A 20,036-nucleotide genomic window follows, 5' to 3' on the forward strand; every position below is an offset into this window, starting at 1 on the left:
AGCAGTTTTACTGAATAGTTTTTTCTTCTTCATAATCGTCTATCTACAATGTGTTTTATTTTTTAAATGTTAGTTATTTGATGTTGCAACAAATACCACAACACAATAAAAGTAAAACCAGCAAGTTAACATTTCCCCATTCCACCTCTCCTAGGTAACATCTGTTAACAGCCTGGTGTATGTTCTTCCTTGTGCATTTAACACATGTGTTCAACCACACCTTCATGGTTATAGGAGTTTGATGTTTCTTTTTGTATTCTCTCTCCTGCCCTCCAGCTACTCTCATTCTTTCTCTTTTCTCCTCTCCATTCCTTCTCCATGTCTTTTTTTCTCTCTTTCTCCTATGTTTCATTTTCTACCTTTTCCTCTTTCTTTCCATATTAGCTCTGGAGTACTCAGGCTCATAGGAAATTGAATTCACCCTCAAGGTGTGACAGCTCAGCCTAAGCTTTGGGGATGAACTTTATTTCTTGGGTGCCTTGCTGTCTTACAAAGCCTGCGCATGAGAAAGCGAGAGGCAAGGGTGGGCAGAAAGTAAAATATTCAGTTAATCAAAATTACCTTATTTGGTTGAAATATTTCAGAATCCAGGGTGCTTTTGTAATTATTAAAATTTTTATACATTTAATTCAAAAAGTAAATCATACTTATTGTTTTAAAAAATGCCCCAAAAGCCAAAAGGTAAATTTATATTTATCCCCCAGAATTCCTACTCCCCAGGAATAGTTTAGCATCTCCTTCCAGATGTTTTTCTGGACTTTTATAAAACATATAATAAATATTGTATATAATGTATATATAGACAGCAAATGGGAAACTTTTTCTCTTAACCATATGGACATGTGTCCACGTCACTACATATAGGTCTACCTCTTTCCTTTTAAATGCTGTGTGATATGCTTCACAATTAATTTAACCGTTTGCTATGTGAACATTTAGGTTGCTTCCAATCTCTAGGATGCATTTCTAATCTTTCAGCCAAGACTTTCCAAAGAGAATGCTCTCAATCCTTGTCTCCTTAATGACTTGGGGCCGCCGACCTGAGTGACTGTTACTTAATCAGTGACCACCCCGCCCCCCCCCATAATATTGAAAATGTCCTTTGTCTCCTATGTTTCCATGAGAACAAAAACTTGCTGATTACCTTCACCCTCTGAAGCATCCCTTCTAGTTTTATTCTGCTGGTTTTGTTGTTGTTGTTCTGTTCTTCCTTTTTGCTTCTGTTTAGACCGATACTGGTTTGATGCAGGATCCCAAATCTGACCCACTAAGCCATGCACACTGCAGTTGAGTGCTCTACTAACATATGTTGGTAGTGGCACAAATAGTGAACTTTCACCTACCTAGTCCTCTCCTCTCTTTTCCTTAGGTTCTGACCTCTGCAAGATTCTAAGTAGCTTTAGGGGTAACAGGCAGGTTGCATAAAGGCCTTTACTTGGGACCCAGGTCCTGGGGCTACGAAGAACAGAAAACACCAAGGTGCCCTTGTCACTATGCATCAGCTGCCAGCAGCAGAAATGCCTTAAATAAGGAGAGAGGGTGAGGAAGGTGTAGCTCAGTGGACTTGGGGGCTCGCTGGGCTATTTATGGGAAAGGACTATGCAAGAGGGGTACAAGGTGGTTGTAAAGCGTAAACAACTCTGAGAAGCTGAAAGATATTATAGGGTTTTCCCCTTTCATGTTATCACCACTTCATGAAAAAAATTATTTGTCTGTTTTGGAATGATCTTAAATGCATTTCCTTACTTTAAATTTCCATTTTAACATTTTGTTCACTAGGATGGTTGTTTACTTGTTTTTCACATTTTGCTGTGAGTGGTTCAAAGCAATTAAAATATTTATTAAAGTGAATATTACGTTAGAAGTTATATAATGTTCACACTAAACCCAAACACCCATTTGAAAAGGAAGCACACCATACGTTCTTCCTAATATTTTCTTTCCCAAGCAACAATCCATGATTCAAAGGTATTTTTTCTTGGTTATGAGTTGTTTATATTGACCATTAAACAGTCCCTAGAACTGATTTTCAACATTCAACAGATATTGACATTGTTTTTCTAAGGTGTTAACATCCCAAAGAAGAGTATAGATGAACCAGGGAATTTATTGTACGGCTGGGGCAAGAGCGAATTGCTGTTATTATTATTATTACTTAGCAAAGACTCATGTTTCAAGTAGTTATATTTTTCACATGAAAACTTTATTTATTTGGAATAAGAGAAAGAATGCCAAACTGAATTGGTAAGAAGTAATGGTTTACTATTTCTCAGTGAAATTTAGTTTAATATTCTAAAGTATAGAAGTAATGATACACTGTTTCTTAGTGAAATTTAGTTTCATAAAGTACAACATATATTATAAACTATATTACCATAAAATAGAAAAGAAGCTAAATTAGTGAAAAAATTAATTCAGAACCTAAATTATGTATGATTTCTATATGTAGTTTCTTTAAAGATACAATTAATTAAATTTATTAGACTAACTGAAATTAAATAATTCAAAGAATAATAGCTGAATCTGGAATTTAGAGATATAGGGAAGTAATCCTAAATTTCTTAAGCTTTTTGTTTGAAAAAAAATCCTCATTCTTGGGGCCAGGCCCATGGCATAGTGGTTAAGTTCGCATGCTCCGCTTCGGTGGCCCAGTGTTTGCAGGTTTGGATCCCAGGTGTGGACCTACACACCACTTATCAAGCCATGCTGTGGTGGCGTCCCACATATAAAGTAGAGGAAGATGGGCATGGATATTAGCCCAGGGCCAATCTTCCTCAGCAAAAAGAGGAGGATTGGCAACAGATGGTAGCTCAGGGCTAATCTTCCTCACCAAAAAAAAAAAAAAGGCTCATTCTCACAGGTTTCTTCTTACTAATAAAACTTGACAATTGTAATGGAAAAACAAACTTCTAAATATGTATACAGTATGAATCAAACCATTCTGAATTATGCTAGAGCCTCAATTAGAATAATCTAATTTGATGTGATTTTAAATATTTTTAGGTTATCATATTTATCTCAAACTGAAATTTGGGTTTGTAGGTTGAAATATTTCAGACAGGAGGAGATCCATTTGGCCTCTGAATGCACAAAGTGTCTGTACTGGCTGCCACAGCTGCTATCCTGTCACCACTCCTGTTTTTGACTTATGACCCTGCTCCCATCACCACCTCGGTGGACCTTCCACACCTCACTCTGATGTCTCTGTGTAGGCGGGCACTGTGGTCCCCACTCTGTCAGGGACTTATTCCAGTCTCTCTTATATTTTCCTGCCACCACCCACCCCAGCATCAGAGAAGGGTGGGGGTGGGGGAGCAAAAATGTGCTTTGTTCAAAGTGTAAATTTTATGTAAATATTATATGTAAATATAATATGTAAATATTATATCTCAATAAAGCTGTTTTTTAAAAAAAATCATGACTTTATTTTTTTTTTTTTTAATTTTTTTTTTTTTTTAAATTTTTCTTTTTTTTAGATTTTATTTATTTATTTTTTCCCCCCAAAGCCCCAGTAGATAGTTGTGTGTCGTAGCTGCACATCCTTCTAGTTGCTGTATGTGGGACGCAGCCTCAGCATGGCCGGAGAAGCAGCGCGTCAGTGTGAGCCCGGGATCCAAACCCGGGTCGCCAGCAGTGGAGCGCGCTCACTTAACCACTAAGCCACGGGGCCGGCCCCATGACTTTAAATAAAAGAAAAAGTATGCAAATAGCAGTGTCCTGACTGGCCATGCATGCCCTTGTCTCTAAAAGCAGGTTGTGCATTTTTTTCCTATTTGTTACCTTCTCAGAAAAGATCTTAGGTTTTTTTTTTTTTTTTGGTGAGGAAGATTGGCCCTGAGCTAACATTCACGCCGATCTTCCTCTATTTTTATATGTGGGACAGCTGCTACAGCATGGCTTCAGAAGCAGTGCATATGTCCACACCCAGGATCCGAACCGGCAAGCTCCGGGCCACCAAAACTGGGCGCATGAACTTAACCACTACACTACCTGGCCGGCCCCCAAGATCTTAGCCTTTTTTAAAGCTTTATTTCTCGATCAATATATCTGTTTTCATTGAAAAAAAAAAAAACGCTTTGGATTCTAGTGTGATGCACCATTTCTGAGTGTGGTCTTCATACAGGAACTAAAGGGCAGTGTGACTTGATAGAGAGTGGTCTTCATACAGGAACTAAAGGGCAGTGTGACTTGACAGAGACCGTCTTTAATAACGAGCTTGGAGTTTATCCATACACACACTTGATATGTGGAACTATTTCACGGTCATTTATCAGTTGTGCTTTGTGAAGGAAGGGACAGGCCACTTTGCAGGAGAACTGAGGTACCAGGTGAGGGAACTCGCCCCTAGCTCTTGCGGAGACGTTAGCATAATTTTATACTGCTGTGGAGATTTCTGCATTTCTAGTCTCACCTTTGATCCCCTGAGACAGCTTGTTTTCCTTTCTTCTGCAAATAGCTGATGATGACTCTGGATCACAGTTACAAATAAAAAGCATTTTTCCAGAATCTGTGGTACAGTGGAAGCCCAGGGCCCTCCGTCATAGTGATGGATTTCACTGGTATAAGACAGCCTGTGTGGGAGGTAAGATTTGGACCCAAAATGTGTTTTTAATCAGCAATTTAAAGTGATGTTTCACAGAGGAATAGGGGGATCTGTTCCACCCTTAGGAGATTCCACCTGACCCTGAACACTTAAAAACAAGATAAAGCCGCAGCAGGAGAGGAGGTCTTATCTGTTCTGCCTACAGAGCTCCTGGCTGTGTCCTCCAGCTAACACTTCTTATTTCCTCAACATGGTGGTGGCGGCAGTGTGCTTTGTGAACTGTAAGTCTGACCACTTTTTAAAGCTTAAGTTCTGAACATCATCTGCCTCCGCCCAAAACTAGATTCCCACAGGACATTCGGACACAGGACAGGCAACATTAGCTTCCCTGCTTCCAATGCCTAGCAACAATGTGTGTGGGTACCCCGCTGACTGTGTGACAGGTGTGTATGTTTGTACGTGCTTGTGATACCATATTGAAAACAAAATGCGGTTTTAAGGGGATGATACCGTATGGTGAGGGGGCCTGTCCATGAAGATATCAGTAAAGAGGTTTATTCGGTGGTTGCTGTGGCGGCTGATGCTTCTGCATTCGGCCAGGCTATAACAAAGAGCACAGCCACGTAAACGCAAATGCTCTCAGCTCTACGGGAACTGAGGCTTCCAGTTCCTACCTGATTCGGCATTCTCTTCTTGTGTCTATGTGCACATTTATTGCCTAAAATATATAACCTGAAATTTTAACTACAGGGATTCTGCTTAAGTGAGAAGAAATAAAGCCAATTTCAAACCTTACTGTTATTTTAATCTCTGGAGATGACGTGAAAGCAATTAAGAAAGGTACTCTCTAAGGAAAAGAATCTTACCGCCATTGAAAGAGGCTGGCAGAGCTTTGAAGAAAGATGAAACTGAAAATAGCACCATACCTTCCCTAATAATATTAACTGGGAAACTATATCATAGATGGAAAACAAATGCCAATGTTTATTGTCTAAGGCCCAAGTTTGCAAAACTGAATCAAAAATCTCCCTAGGGATCACAGTCATAACCACTGAAATAATCACCTGTCCCTCATCTAGAAATGATGCGCATGGAAACAAAAAGGGGCTGCAAAGGGGGGTTTCAACAGCGTCAGCCAATCAGCAACAACCTGAGTCTCCCCAGTTCACTTATACTGAAAGGAAGACATACCAAGAAAAAGGATGGTTATTTTCCTCGTAATGTGAGCTTTTTTTTTTTTTGTTAAGCTGTGAACTTTTTACCTTGCTTCATTCATGCTTCATTTGATCAGTTACTAACTGTATAGCCCCGGAAAAGTGAGCGCGGGCTTCTTAAAGTTGATATTTTGCTTTTGGATCCCCTTTAGTTTCAAAATGGGGTGGGGTGGGGGGCGGTGAAGATACCTTTCTGTGAACTGATAAAGGGGAGACTGAGAGTGTGCGTCGGTCCCCTTAATATCACCAAGACCAGAGGACATTGATTGCGGAGGGGCGATCGGAGCCCGACTCTTCCATCCCAGAATCCGTTTTCAAACCTTAGGGAGCCTTCTCTGCCATTGAAATGCAAATCCCGTGCTGAGCGCCCGGGCCAATCCGGGAGGCTTCCTGTGGGATTACCTGGTGGCGAGCGCGGAGCGAGCGCGGCCCCTGCGGCGCGGCCCCCGCGGCGGGGAGGCGTGGTCGTCGGGCGCCCCCGCACCCCTCGGGCCCCCGCGCCCGGATTCAGCCCCCTGGAGCCGCGCGCCCCGGGCCCGCCGCGCCGCAGCCGCAGTAGCCGGGGCGCGGCGGCGCTGGGCGCGGCCGGGCCGCCCATTGTTGAGCTCGGCCGAGCCCGCCGGCGATGCCCCGCGCCGCCTCCTCGGAGCGGCGGCGAGGTTTGAACTTGGCGTCGGCCTGCAGCCCCGCGAGCGGCGATGGTGAGTCCAGGGCTCGGCTCCGCTTCCCCGGGCTGGCGGCCGCGGCGCGAAGGCGCGCTGCTTGCTTTGAAGGAGGGAGGGCGTGTGCCCCGCCGTCTGCTTTCTAAAGGGTGTCTATTTCGGTCCCCGCGGCGACTCTGGAAAACCGTCTCGGTGAGCACGGGTCCCAGGGCTGGCTTTCACTGCCAGCAGCCCGCCTGGTGGGGGTAGGGGCTCCTGACGCTCCGGGCCTTGGCTTTTTTATTAGGGAGGCAGAAACTGCCACTCTAAGAGGAAAAGAATTGCAGATTATTGACAGCATGAAAACTTTTCAGAAGAAATCATCTGTGGAATATTTTAATTTTAATAAATTGCTTCCCACGAGGGCCCCTGCTGAGTTTAGAACGACTTGCCTTTCTTAATTTTACTGGATTTGTTTCTGTAGGAAAGGCCCTAAATGTGTTTTGAAGGGCACGTCCCCCCCACTTGTTCCAGATTTTAAGGCAGTTTTTTAAAAAGTGTGTTCCACTGTTATGTAGCAAAAATTAAATCATGAAAATGAAATTGTACCTGACACATGCTTTACTCTGAGTTGTCAGAGAGAGAGAAGTGCTTTCCTAAGGGGTAGGGGAAAGCTTATAAAATTTCAATACATCCAGCATCCGGTGGGGGTGGGGTATGTCCGTTCTTTCTCTCTCTAATGTATTTTGGCATTACATTTTTTTTTTTAAATCGTAGTGTTGTGGTGCACTTCTGTACACGAAGTGGGGGCGAATGAGTGCCCACATGCCTGTAGTCTCCGTGGAGAGACTGCTGTGAGATATCAAGGTGTGACAGGAAATCTTAGCCCAGAGGTTCCTAAAGACAGTTCTGTGCGTTTTCTATTTCTATTTAGTTAATATTTAAAGGCTAGTTAAATTATCATTTCCAATTAAAAGCATGTTGGTTAGACATATGGCTAAGTCTTCCCCCAAATAATTTCACCAGAAGTTGGTTTACATTTTAATTAATTTTGGTGGATATTTTTGTCTTTTAAAATATGGGTTTTTTTTGGATTATAAAAGTATTACGTGATCATGGCAGAAACGGTGGAGTGTACAGAACTGAGCAAGAAGTAAACTCTTATTCCTGACAATGACATGTATGTTCTGTTTGCTAAGGCCTAGTTGTTCATAGAAGCCTAGTCATTTGAAACTTTGCAGCTATGGACATTTTTTAAATTGCTAACAAACCTGGTTTAGGAAGTAAACTAGGAATTGACAAGGAAATAAATTTGTACTTTAAAAAATGTTATAACCAACAGTAACTTATTCACATGGTTCATGGTTCATGGAGCAGAATTTATTGTGGCAATTTCTCTGAATCAACTTCCCACATCTGCTGCTGACAAATGGTTTCTGTTTGTACAGCCTGTTTTGTAAATACATCTCTCTACCATTAAGGCAAAGTGCCCAAGCACATACCCCTTTCCAGTGCGTGTAGTTAGGCTCATAGGGTTAATATTTTTATTGGTTTTTGCATCAGAACTTCCTCACTATACACTTGATAAAACCCTGGAGAAGGTTACCAAGGGATGTTGTAGAGAATTTACTTCCCTGGAGATTTTAAGAATAGGATAAACATCCATCTGCCTAGGATGGCTTCAGTGCAGTACTGTCTAGATAAAGGAAGGCCAGGTCACCTCTGAGAACCCCAAACTGAGGAATTCTAAACATATTTCAGTCCTCAATAACTTGGGACCAAAGGAAATAAAGATTGCCCCCAAAGCACCTGAGTCCGGCATGAGGCGAAGCCCTGTTTTATGTAAAACAAAGATTCTCTTTTGGTAAGAAAGATTTAAAATTATCACTAGGACTCACCATTCCTTTTCTATTTATAGATAGAAAACCAACAATGATTTAATTACTTTTTACGGAGTTATAGGTTGAATACAGTGTAAGTTCTGTGATTTAAAGTAAAGGAATGAATTGATTCGTGGGAATTAAAAGTTCAGCCTCAAAGGCGGGAAGGGCTGTGTGTGTGTCATAAACCTCTGAGCTAAGGATGGTGTGCCTGAGAGCTTTCTCTACTTTGGACCGGAAGTTCTTTTCAGTATCCTGTCTTGTATGTTAAATCTGGTTACATTTTTACATCAACTTTTTCCTTTCTCCCCCAAATGTCTTCTTGACTTTCCATTTTCAATGTAGAAACTTGGTAGCACTTTTACCAAAACCAGGGATTCCTGTAACTTCTGTTGGCGGCTGTTCCTCTGGGCTCCAGCAGTGCTGCCGCTGTGCTGGTTTCTTTCAGAAGGTCAGGATTTCATGGGTTGCTGCTTCCTCTGCCCTCCTGTTTGACAGAAGTATCCTGTAATTCTAACCACTGTGTGACCTCAATTGCGGTGACACCTTCCTCCCTTTCCATAGTGTTACTTGATCAGGAGCAGCCCCCCCCTCTTTCTCCCTGCAGGGTCACTGGGAGGGATTCACTTTCTAGGAAAGGTTATGTCCAAAAAAAAAAAAAAAAAGGGCAAGCGAGGAGTCTCCTGGCTGGGCAGTTTTTCACTTTGCTTGAATGAGCAGTGCCTCCACCTCACACCTCACACCCTTCAGCTTGTCATATTTCTCCATGCATGCCAAGCATATTTTCTTTTGCTATAGTAACGCCCAGTGAAGGACTAGGTGTATGAACAATGGTCATTCATTTGTCCAGCAAACATTTACTATGTGGGAGGCAGCCCAGGAACTGGGAGATGGGTTCTTTGCCCTCAGGAAGCTTGTCATATAGGAGGAGAAATCAAACATGTTAATACGCTAGTGCCATTCAGAGGGAGTAGAGTACAGGGGTTAAGAATTTAGGTTTGTTCTAAGTTAAACATACACCACCCCATGACCCAACATTTCTATGCCTAGCTATTTATCCAAGATAGATGAAAACAAATGTCCACAGAAAGACTTATACAGAATGTTCATAGCAACCTTATTCATAATTGCCAACAACTGGAAACAACCCTATGTCCATTGACAGGAAAACGGACAAACTGTGGTACATCCATACAATGGAATATTACTCAGCAATCAAAAGGAGCAAACTCAGTAACATGCACAACCACTTGGATGAATCTCAGAATGATTATATTAAACTGAAAGAAGACAGACACAAAAGAATACATAAACAATTCTACTTATGAAGTGCTAGAATAGGCTAAACTGATCTGTGACAACAGAAGTTAGTGGTTGCCTCTGGGGAATTGACTGGAAGGATGTAAGGAGAGATTTTCTGGAGCAATGGAAATGTTCTATGTCTCATTTTGAGTGATGGTTACATGGGTATACACAATTATCAAACTATCAAACTGAACACTTAAGACTTATGCATTTTATTGTATGCAAAGCATTAGTTCAATTAGAAGAATAAGAATTTAGGTTCTAGAGAGAGACAAAGGTACATATCCCATCTCTGCCTCTAGGTATGTTTTACCTTGGGCAAGTTATTAAATGCCTCTGAGCCTCAAAACATTGGGCAATAATAAAACATCTCTTTCGTAGGGTTGTTTTGAGGATTGAGTTAGATAATGAAAGTATTTAGCTTAGTAAGAACTCAATAAATGTCAGCTAATCATTCCGTGCACTGTGATAAATATGTGCTTTTGGTGTTGATAAAATTATTTGCAATTTCTGTGAGTCATTTCATTTATTTAAGGTTATCAAGGATCTTGTAACATGTTAACTGATATCCTTAGCATTGTATGTATCTTCATTCTAATGGGTCCCTTTTTGAGAATGTAGGGAATTAAATTTAAAGTTCTTGCCTATCTGATCAAAATACCACTGGGGCTTTGCTTTGCCGACAGAGATAAATCCCAGAGAGAGGAAGTACCCACTAAGCAAACGCCTCTTTTTTTGAAGACTGATTTAATGATATTAGTTAGACTGAACTTCCAGACTAGGCTCACAGCATCCTCTGGGAATCCAGGTGAAAGGTTTACGTTTCACATCCTCTTTCCAAAGACGTAGGTGGAAAAAAACCTCTTAATCTCTATCAAATCAATATTGTGCTTTTTTTAAGGGGACAAATTATATAACTTGAATTTTCAGTAAAATACCTTGGACAGAGTGGTAAATATGATAATAGTTTACTTAATCTATTAAGCATAAATTATTTAAGTTCAACAAAGTGCTTGGTTTAGACATTGTATACTTTGCCAACTCCAACAGAGGCATTTTGTTGTTGAGTTGGTTTAATTCATTCAGCAAACATTTATCAAACATTTACCGAAACCGTATTAGTCTCTGGGAATTCAATGATGAATAGTAAGACATTTTACACTCAAGGGTTCCTAGGCGCCCTGACTGTGAGTGTGAATGTGTATCCATTTCTCTTGGAAATTTTTAGAGCAGAGGGCTCCGTTTTAGGCTAGTCTTGGTTTTTTATTTTGTTTTGTTTTTAAAGCCTCCTGCTTACAGTGGGAGGCTTAAAATCCTGTTTCTCTTTCGTTAGTGCTATTTTCTTAAACATCAGAGTTTCTTGCTGAGGTTCTCTCTTGTTATTCCTTGCTAAAAATAACAACAATGACAACAATGTGGTCTTCTATAAAGAAGGCAGTTTAGTGTAGGGAAAGGTCTTAGACTGGAGACAGAATGACCTAGGTGTGGATTTGAGCTCTGCTTCCTACTAAGAATTTAGGGCAAGTTCTTAAGTTCCTTAAGCCTGAGTTTCCTCATCTGCAAGATGGTGGTAATGATACCTTGAAAGAGGTATTAATACTTACCAGATTAAGGCTGTTATAAGGATTAAATGACAAAATATATGTAAAAATAAATAGGCTGGCACCTGGTGGGTGTTAGTTTCTACTCTTTATTGAGTACTTGCTAAGAGTCAAGCCCTGTCTGAAACTCCTTGTGCCTTCCTTACACTCCTATGAGGTAGGCACTGTTATTCTCTTTTAAAGGTGAGGAAACAAAACACAAAGGAGATTAAATAGCCAGCTGAGGGCATGGAGGTTGCCAGGGTTAGAACCCCTCAAGATCCTGCCTCGCAACTGACGAGGTTCGCAATAGATTTCAGTTACTTTTAGGTAAAATTATTTTTAAGATTTAATTATTGCAGGGAGAAAGTAAGACCATAAGTGGCACCAGTGCCCCCGGTATGGGCTGCATGCAAGGGCGGGGTAGGGGGCAGGTTGCAGGAGAGGCGCTAATGAACTTGTCAGATTCTTTCCCCAGCCCTCAAAAGTGGGCCTCTCTGAATTGTCCTTCACCCCCTACCCCAGTGACTCCAATTAAGAAGTCGATTTGTGAACAAAAAATGTGGAGAACCAGGCCTGTTAGGATTTGACCCAGACTTTGTGAAGCCCATGTAAGGTTCACATAGATGCAGTATTGTCTTGGTCTCCACAAGGAAGGCAAGGTGGGAAATGTGCTCCAGAGCCCTGTCAGAGTAAGAGGAAAAGTCAACTATTGACCCAAGATAGTTCCTATTTCCCATTTCCATTGGCACCTCCCAGGTTCTGGAGAACCCTGAGATGGTACTTTAAGTCAAAATAAATCCCAGGTGGTAGGTTGAGAACCCTGTTGATTTAATGAAGACATACGAAGTCACATTGGCCAATTTATTAAAATAATGTGTAGATGCCCAGGAGAAAAATGTAGTTAAATAAATATACGGACATGATTTCCTATTTAGATATGAGCCTTTTACTTAATACCACCCCCACTCCCACCCCCAAAGTCCTGGTTTTTTGTGCAAGATGCTCTGTATTAATGTTCTTGACATCCAAGCCTCTCATTTGCAGTGCAGCTAGACAGCCCAAATCTCAGCACCATTTCCTCAACCACCCAGGTGGTGCCAGGTCTGTTTACAGAAGCCCCCCAGCGTGCAGAGGAGGCGCTGCTGGAGGCAGTGGGCTGGAGCCAGGGGGTGTGGGAGGAGCCCCTTGGCAGAGTGTGCCTTGCAGCCCCGTATCTGAAGGAATGTCACTGTGTACCAGTTCTGTCCACCCAGGTGAGCCACATTATCTCAGGGCAGAATTACTGGCAGATGAATCTCTTAGAGCTCTGCCCTCTGAAGGGAGAGAAGAAATCTGGAGGAAAACCTACAAGGATCTTAGCTCTCTGGCTGTCCCTGACTCCTCAAGGCTGCTGTGCTGTATGCAAGCTCCACTCGTCTTTCAGTCTGACTCACAATAGATGTGCATGGCTAAAGTTAGGAGAATTGCAGGATTGTCACTTGAAGTCCCTCTCTGCTTCACCATAGCCTCCAGCCTCCAGCCTCTTTCCCTCAACTTTAAGCCCTTTGTGTCGGTTCCCATGGTTACCTCTTCACCACTAGCAGCTGGAATGCCTTGGTGAGAGGAGGCTGCCTCCCCTACTGAGCCAGGTCTGGCTGGGGCGGAGGCCACGGATCCGCCGCTGGATTCGTGACATGGGGTCACAGTCCAGTACCTTCTCTTTGTCGTGAATTCTGTACCTTTCCCAGGCTTGGTGTGTTGGGGTTATAGTGGGAGAGGAGATGAGGGGTAATACACAGCTCACAGAGTATTTCCTGTCCTAGGCTGGCCTGGCCTGCCTGCCCCATGACCCTGCCAAACTCCTGCCTGATGTGGGCTCCTTCTGTGTATTAGTGCCCAGTGGAGGGGGAAGGAGCTGCTCTGCCCAGTCCAATAAAAATGATCACTCACTTCCCAACCTGCTTTCCCTTCAGCTTTTGTACCCAGTACCATCTGTTTATGGGGTAGTCGACATTAACAAGGCCAGGCTCTGATCTTGAAGGAATTGATATCAAAGGCAGGTTTCATCCATCCTGGAAGACCAGGCAGGCCCTGGAAGCTGGAGGATAGGGTGGGGACTTGAGGTTCGGGATGAGAACACAACTAGCTAAGAGTTTGTCTTGAAGCTGCCTCCTGAGATAGTGTTTGGAGGCCTAAATTCCTTCTCTGTCTAATTGGCCCCAAGTTAAAACAAGAATTATAACTACAGTCCCCTGTAGTAAGGGTAAGGGATAGTAGTTACCAGTGGAAACCATTAAAAATCATCATTCCTGTGGAAGACAATACTGGAAGAATTGTCATGCTCTTCCTGGCATACGGCAACTCTCTTTTTATTTTATTATTTTTGTGTGTGTGTGAGGAAGATCAGCCCTGAGCTAACATCCATGCTAATCCTCCTCTTTTTGCTGAGGAAGACCAGCTCTGAGCTAACATCTATTGCCAATGCTCCTCCTTTTTTTTCCCCCTGAAGCCCCAGTAGATAGTTGTGTGTCATAGTTGCACGTCCTTCTAGTTGCTGTATGTGGGATGCGGCCTCAGCATGGCCGGAGAAGCGGTGCGTCGGTGCACGCCCGGATCCCGGGCCGCCAGTAGCCCAGCACGCGCACTTTACTAAGCCATGGGGCCGGCCCTGCGACTCTCTCTTCTAGGGCTCTTTCAGCCTACAGATATCTAAGCCCTTAGGTGATGGGACTGTTGTAGAAGGTGGTTAAGGGCACACTTTGGAGCCCTATAATGTGTTGGGTCCTGGCTTTACCACTTTCTTTGTGATCTTGAGCAACTTATTTAAATTACCTGTCCCTCAGTTTCCTTTTCTGTGAAAGGGGAAGAACACTTCATAGGGTTGTTATGGGGATTAAATTTATGTAAAAATACTTTGTAAAGCCCAACACAGGTGCCGATTTATAATGTTTTTAAATGATATTTTTGAGAGCGCCATGCTAAACTAGAGACAAAGTTTTTTGTTTTTTTTTTTTTTGGTGAGGAAGATTAGCCCTGAGCTACCATCTGTTGCCAATCCTCCTCTTTTTGCTGAGGAAGATTGGCCCTGGGCTAACATCTGTGCCCATCTTCCTCTACTTTATATGTGGGATGCTTGCCACAGCATGGCTTGATAAGAGGTGCGTAGGTCCACACCCGGGATCCGAACCCGTGAACCCTGGGCTGCCGAAGTGGAGTGTGTGAACTTAACCACTACGCTACCGGGCTGGCCCCAAGACAAAGATTTTGCAGTCCCACTTTTGTGTTACATAATTAAGGGGTCCAGAATTCCCTGAAGAGGATAGGATAGTGTTGGGATGAGTAGAGACATACAGGATTAAAACAAAAAACTCTAGACTGCATTACACTAACCCTGTAGTAACGGAAAGAAAGGAAAAATGATGGAGATAAGTGGAAACTCAGCCAAACACCTGAAAAGGTATGCTGTAAACGGCAGTTACTTTTCCATGAATTGGCTGCATTTTGGTACCTTGTCTTCCATTTAAACTGTGCTTCTAAAGAATATAAAGCAACAGCTGAGGAAAGTTTAGGACACAGAGACCCACTTTGGGTGATAGCAAAGGTTGGAAACATTTAGGTTTGAGATTTGGAGGCATTTATATAGCATGGAATGTCTATTATCTACCCTAAAAAGCAGAATGAATCTTGTATATTGTGGACACAAATGCAGTTGGCACGAGCTTAAAAAAAGTGCATGTGAGCTTCCTTCTAAGACCCAGTAATCCTCTTGGGCAAAGTAAGGATTAGGCCTCCCTCACAAACAAGGGGGCGAGTTCATTTTTGCTAAGATTCCTCAGCTGATGCCAAATTTAGCAAGGGACCTATTTTCTCCCAATGAATGACAATCTCCATTTACATTTTTATTTTTTTTATTTTTATTTTTTTGAGGAAGGTCAGCCCTGAGCTAACGTCCATGCCAATCCTCCTCTTTTTGCTGAGGAAGACTGGCCCTGGGCTAACATCTGTGCCCATCTTCCTCCACTTTATATGGGATGCCGCCACAGCATGGCCTGACAAGCAGTGTGCACCCGGGATCCGAACCCAGGCCACCAGCAGCAGAGTGCACCCAGGCCGCCAGCGGCGGAGCGCATGCACTTAACCCCTATGCCAGCGGGCCGGCCCTTCCATTTACATTTTTAATGTCCACTCCTCTTCTCTAGGCAGGTTGAGGACTGGACTGGAGCAACTTATTTGCATGTAGATGGGAGAGAGAAACCCTGGCTTCCATAGATCACATTGTGATCCCAGGGACCTTCCAGAGCCAGAGTCCCTCCACCTCTTCCCACCTGCAGGAGGGGAGGGGTCTCTCGCCCCAGAGCCTGAAGTGGGGGGTCTCCAGGGGCTCAAAAAAACTGGGCCCAAACTCATTATGTTTTTAAAACAGCCACGAGGATATATTCACTGACATGCCATCCCAGCTCAGTGCCTGAGACTCCCTCGAGTGAGAGGAGGCATCTAGAAGAACTCTTATAGGCTAATTCTGTCATTGTTGATGCTTGAGCAACCATTTCTTTCACACCAGTTGCTCTGTCCTCTGTCTAGTTCCTTCCTAAGGTAATGCCCCATGTTTCCTGTTCTTGTATGCAAAAACCCTCCACTCTGGAGTTTAATACTTAGATCCTTCCCCAAATGCTTTGGACATTTGCAGTTTTCCTTTTTAAGGAATTAAAGAGCCCATCATTATACCATCATCCCCTTATATCCCTTGGGTGACTTCCCATATTCATCTCTCTCAGACCAGTTTGACTGAAGGATGATCAACTCTCGTTTTGTAGTGGTTGTCCATATGCCATGGCAGGCTCATTGGGTCCCATAGCAATGCCACCAGCTGGATAAAACTCTGTCCGCATTTTACAGAGGAGGTCCTGAGGCTCAGAGATAGTAGTGGCCAGCGACTGGCAGAGCCCAGATTGGGACCCAGGTCCATCTGGCTCCAAATCCTGTGTGTCTTTCCAGCGAGACTAGAGGTGAGAAACTGTCTTTTATTCCACACAGATTCCAACTTGGAGCCTGCATGTAGAGAGTGCTTATCACTTGTGGATGGAGGTACTCAGAAATTATGTTTTCTCACCCAAGATTTGTTATTTATGCCCTTTTTTCATAGGCCATTAAAGGTAAGAGGAATCCTAAAGCTTCTCTGCACCAACCTGGTGCTGGTCTCCTGGCTGCTGGTCTAGTACACTTGCCCTCTGTAATAGTGCGTGCATATATGGACACTTTTGGTGTCTATTTAACCATCCAAACGCCTTTTTCCTAATGTTTTGTGGGAATAGGGGAGGAAGTATAACCAAATATATCTTCCTGTGTTACCTCCACCACGTTGCTGCTCGCTCTTGCTGCCCCCCCCCCCAAGTAGATCCTTTCCAATATGCTTTCCTAGAGGTCACTGCTGGTACCACACCATGCAGTGCGGCTTGGGAGAGGTATGTCACAGGAATTGGGACTGGGACGCTCTCTCTTTGGCCCCAACCTTACCCTTCCATAAGGGTCCCATAACGCAGGATGTCAAGATTGTTTTGTGTGCCCTTTGCTGTCTCAGCTGAGGGTCTGGGCACTGGTTGCATTATATTCTGTGCACCCCTGCCCACCTGCCCTAGCAGACCAACAACACACTGATGTGGTCCAGGCAGAGCATCAGCAAGAGAACTTCACTCTGGGAGGACAGTGATGCCCATCCAGATGAGAGAGGGTAGACAACTGCAGGGAGCCTACCAGGAAGCTGGCCTAGTGTCCACTCAGCATATTTTTATTAAGCAGATATTTATTGGGCATCATCTCTTCGAGGAGCACCATACTTGGCCAAAGAAGGAAAGAAAAATTTGTTAAGATTAAGACTGTTGCATAGTGGTTAGGAGCATAGGCTTTGTCATCAGCCAGATCTGGATTCACATTCTTGTTCCAATAGAGCTTGAGCAGTTTCCTCTGCTTCTCTTGAGTTTCACTTTTCTCATCTGTAAAGTAGGGATGTAATAGTAAAAGTACCTGCTTTCAGGATTGGTTGTGAAGATTACAGTAAGCTGTGCAGGTAATAATTTAGCACATGGCCTGCCTCAGAGCACTCCATAAGGTAATTACTTCTGGGACTGCTGCTTTGATACCTGCCCTCCTTGAGGTGTATGAATGGAGGGAAACAAGCATATATACAGACAACGTAAGAGTAAATGGAAAGGAGAAGGAGGTGTGCCGAGTGTGGACTGCTCTTGTGGTCTTGTATACTCTATCCCCCTGGCACTTATCATTGTTTGTAATTATATATTTGTATAATCATTTTGCCTGTCTTCCCCGTTAATTTGTAATTCCACAGAGGGAGGGATCATGTCTATTTTGCCACCATTGCAGTCCCAGTGCCTAATCCATTGTGTGGTCCATGGTTGACTCTTAGCAGTTGTTGATTGAGGGAATGGATGATTGGGCTGGGTATAGAAGTGAGCTGTGAGTCTCAGCTGAAACATGTCCTGTATCATTTCGGCACTGTGACCAGTGTTAGGAAGTTCCAAGTCAGGAGCAGGAATGCAGTCTGGGTGGCAGGGGTAAGGGTGGGAGCCCTTCAGAATCTAACCTCAGCTTTTCTCTAGATCTAGGGACATTTGGGCTAGGGACACAGAGGTTCCCATCTGAATTTCAATAACTTTCCACTTTCTTCTGAAGAAGTTTTCCCTTTAAAGAAGGTTTGGTATTAAATGTTTGTCACCTGTGTCAATGGACTTTTAGGATTGTAGAATCCGAAGGCAATATGAAATAAGAGAGAGTAAAAAACTTAGAGTTAAGGACCATAGCTTCATGTGTCAGTTGTGCAGCTTACAAGTCCTGAACTCAAGCAAGTAACTGTCCCTCTATGAGGCTGTCTCTACATCTGTTAAATGGGGATAAATAATATCTGTTCTACTGGCACTTGAGGATTATTATGAGGGCCAAGTGGAATAATGTATGGAAGGTACTTTCAAGCTATGATGGATGATATCAAAGTAAAGAATTATTATGGTTCGCTGTAGAGATTTGCAAGGTTCTTTGGGAGCACTAGAGAGAGAAAGAGGGTGAAGGAAGAAAGGTGGAGGCTGAATTTTCTCAGGAAGCTTTCATCTCCCTCTCCTGATACGGGTTTCCCAGAAATCCTGCTTCCTCCTCCGGTGAGTATTTTCACTGGTTGCTGGCGCTCCCAAAGTAAACCCACCACCAGTGTGAAGTCTTTCCACTGCCCAAATTTGCCCCCAGGATAGATATATCCACTTCCATTTCCCCACAAAGATTTTCCTTTAAAAATATGGAGAAATTAGACTCTCAGACTCATTAGAGTAGGAAAAAGAAATAAGGCTAATTGACTTTTTCTGGTAATTAGAATAATAAATATTAATTGTAAATAATTTGCAAGATATAGAAAAAGAGAAGAGAAATATCACCTATAATCTTATCCCCCAGTAGTAACATTCTGCTATACTTGCTGGTCTTTTAATTTTACGCGTATCTTTTTGTCTCACATGAGTAGCAAAAGGGTGATGTGGAAGGAATGACAGGCCCGCATGGCTTGGCATGTGGCCGATGCCTAAGAAAAAAGTATGCAAAGCCCAGTGATCCTCAGAGACATTTAATGAGAGGTGGAGTGGAGAGGGCATGGCCTTTGGCTGGACCTCTTTTTACTCGTCTTATTTCATTTTGCTTTCTTTATCTGTAAAATGAGGATCATCACTGTCTCAAATGATAAGATTAACTGAATAACTGTTTTTAAAGCACAGTATCTGGCATTACCATGTGCCCAATAAATGTAAGCTTCCGTTCTATTGGTAACAAGTTAACATTCATTGCCAGGCACTATTCTAAGTGCCTTACACGTATTAATCCATTCAAGCCCCACAACTACCCTTTGATGCAGTGCTATTATTATCATCCTTATTTTATGGAGGAGGAGACTGAGGCACAAGAGGTTCCATGACCTGCCCAAGGTCAAACACCTATGAGATGATGGAGCCCAAATAGGAATCCAAGCAGGAGGCTCCAGAATCCACGTCGTCCATTCACATTATGCAGCCTGCCACTTATCAGAGTTGATTTAAGGTCAGGCTCTGAGTGTTTGTAGCTAGGGCCATGTGCTCCAGTGCTGAAGATACATCATCAGTTTAACCGTAAGCCCTGCATGAGGGCCCTTGATTTTCTCATGCACTTGCCTTGGGCTGGCTATGTCACAGGGCTCAGTGGGTGCAGATTGAAGTCGAAAGTAAATCTGTAGCAGATTAAATATTTGTTAGGTAGGTTAAAAGATTTGGCTAGTCATTTGGCTTTTTCCCCTACCTACCCTTTTCCAGTCTTTTTACAAGGTTGACATAGAGGTCGTTGGCTAAGATCTGGAGATAGTTGAGCATATGGTTTCAGAAAGAATCAGAAATATGCTAAATGGCAGTGGTATAAATTGTACATATGGATCCATTTGGATGGTTTCAGGGGAATCAAATGAGAAAAAGCAGCAGCAAGAGCAGGAGGTACAAATGGACACAGAGCTGAGACATACAAATCACATCTACAAGCAGCTGAAGGGTTACGTGTGGCCCTCCTGTAATAACCAAGCTGCCAGACCAGGGTGGGTGAGCCGCGAGGCAGAGAGGTCTTTAAGTCTGAGTAAGTGGCATGCCTGTGATGGAAAGCAGATAGGATATGGGCCTGAAGGAATGCAGAGTGAGCTTCCTAGATAGTAAGTAATGATTAAAAAAGCAAAGAAGGAGAGTAATGAAGGGACAGTGACCTGGAAGGTTAAGTCTAAATGTATAGCTACCAAAAGGTCAGGAACAGGAACAAGGGGCCTTTAAAGAAAGGGCGATCCATTGAGAATGTCTGTGAAACCCTTGATCGGTGTTCAGCCATCA

General features: G+C 43.1%; 1 protein-coding gene across 10 annotated transcripts in view; it reads left to right on the forward strand.

The window, feature by feature from the left end:
• SHROOM3 (shroom family member 3) overlaps nucleotides 1-20,036 on the forward strand; it is a 310,752-nt gene that overhangs the window by 225,935 nt on the left and 64,781 nt on the right. Inside the window, exon 1 of one of the 10 annotated variants that reach the window (XM_087434460.1) lies at nucleotides 6,228-6,458. The exons of 8 other annotated variants lie outside the window; for them this stretch is intronic. The gene's annotated coding sequence lies outside the window, so the exon portion shown is untranslated. Of the gene's footprint in view, nucleotides 1-6,227; nucleotides 6,459-6,486; nucleotides 6,612-20,036 lie in introns of those variants that run through there. One more of the 10 variants, XM_087434463.1, reaches the window with a different exon arrangement.

This window comes from Ceratotherium simum, chromosome 8 (genome assembly GCF_057802395.1).
Source record: "Ceratotherium simum simum isolate JZ-2026a chromosome 8, ASM5780239v1, whole genome shotgun sequence".
Lineage (NCBI taxonomy): Eukaryota > Metazoa > Chordata > Mammalia > Perissodactyla > Rhinocerotidae > Ceratotherium > Ceratotherium simum.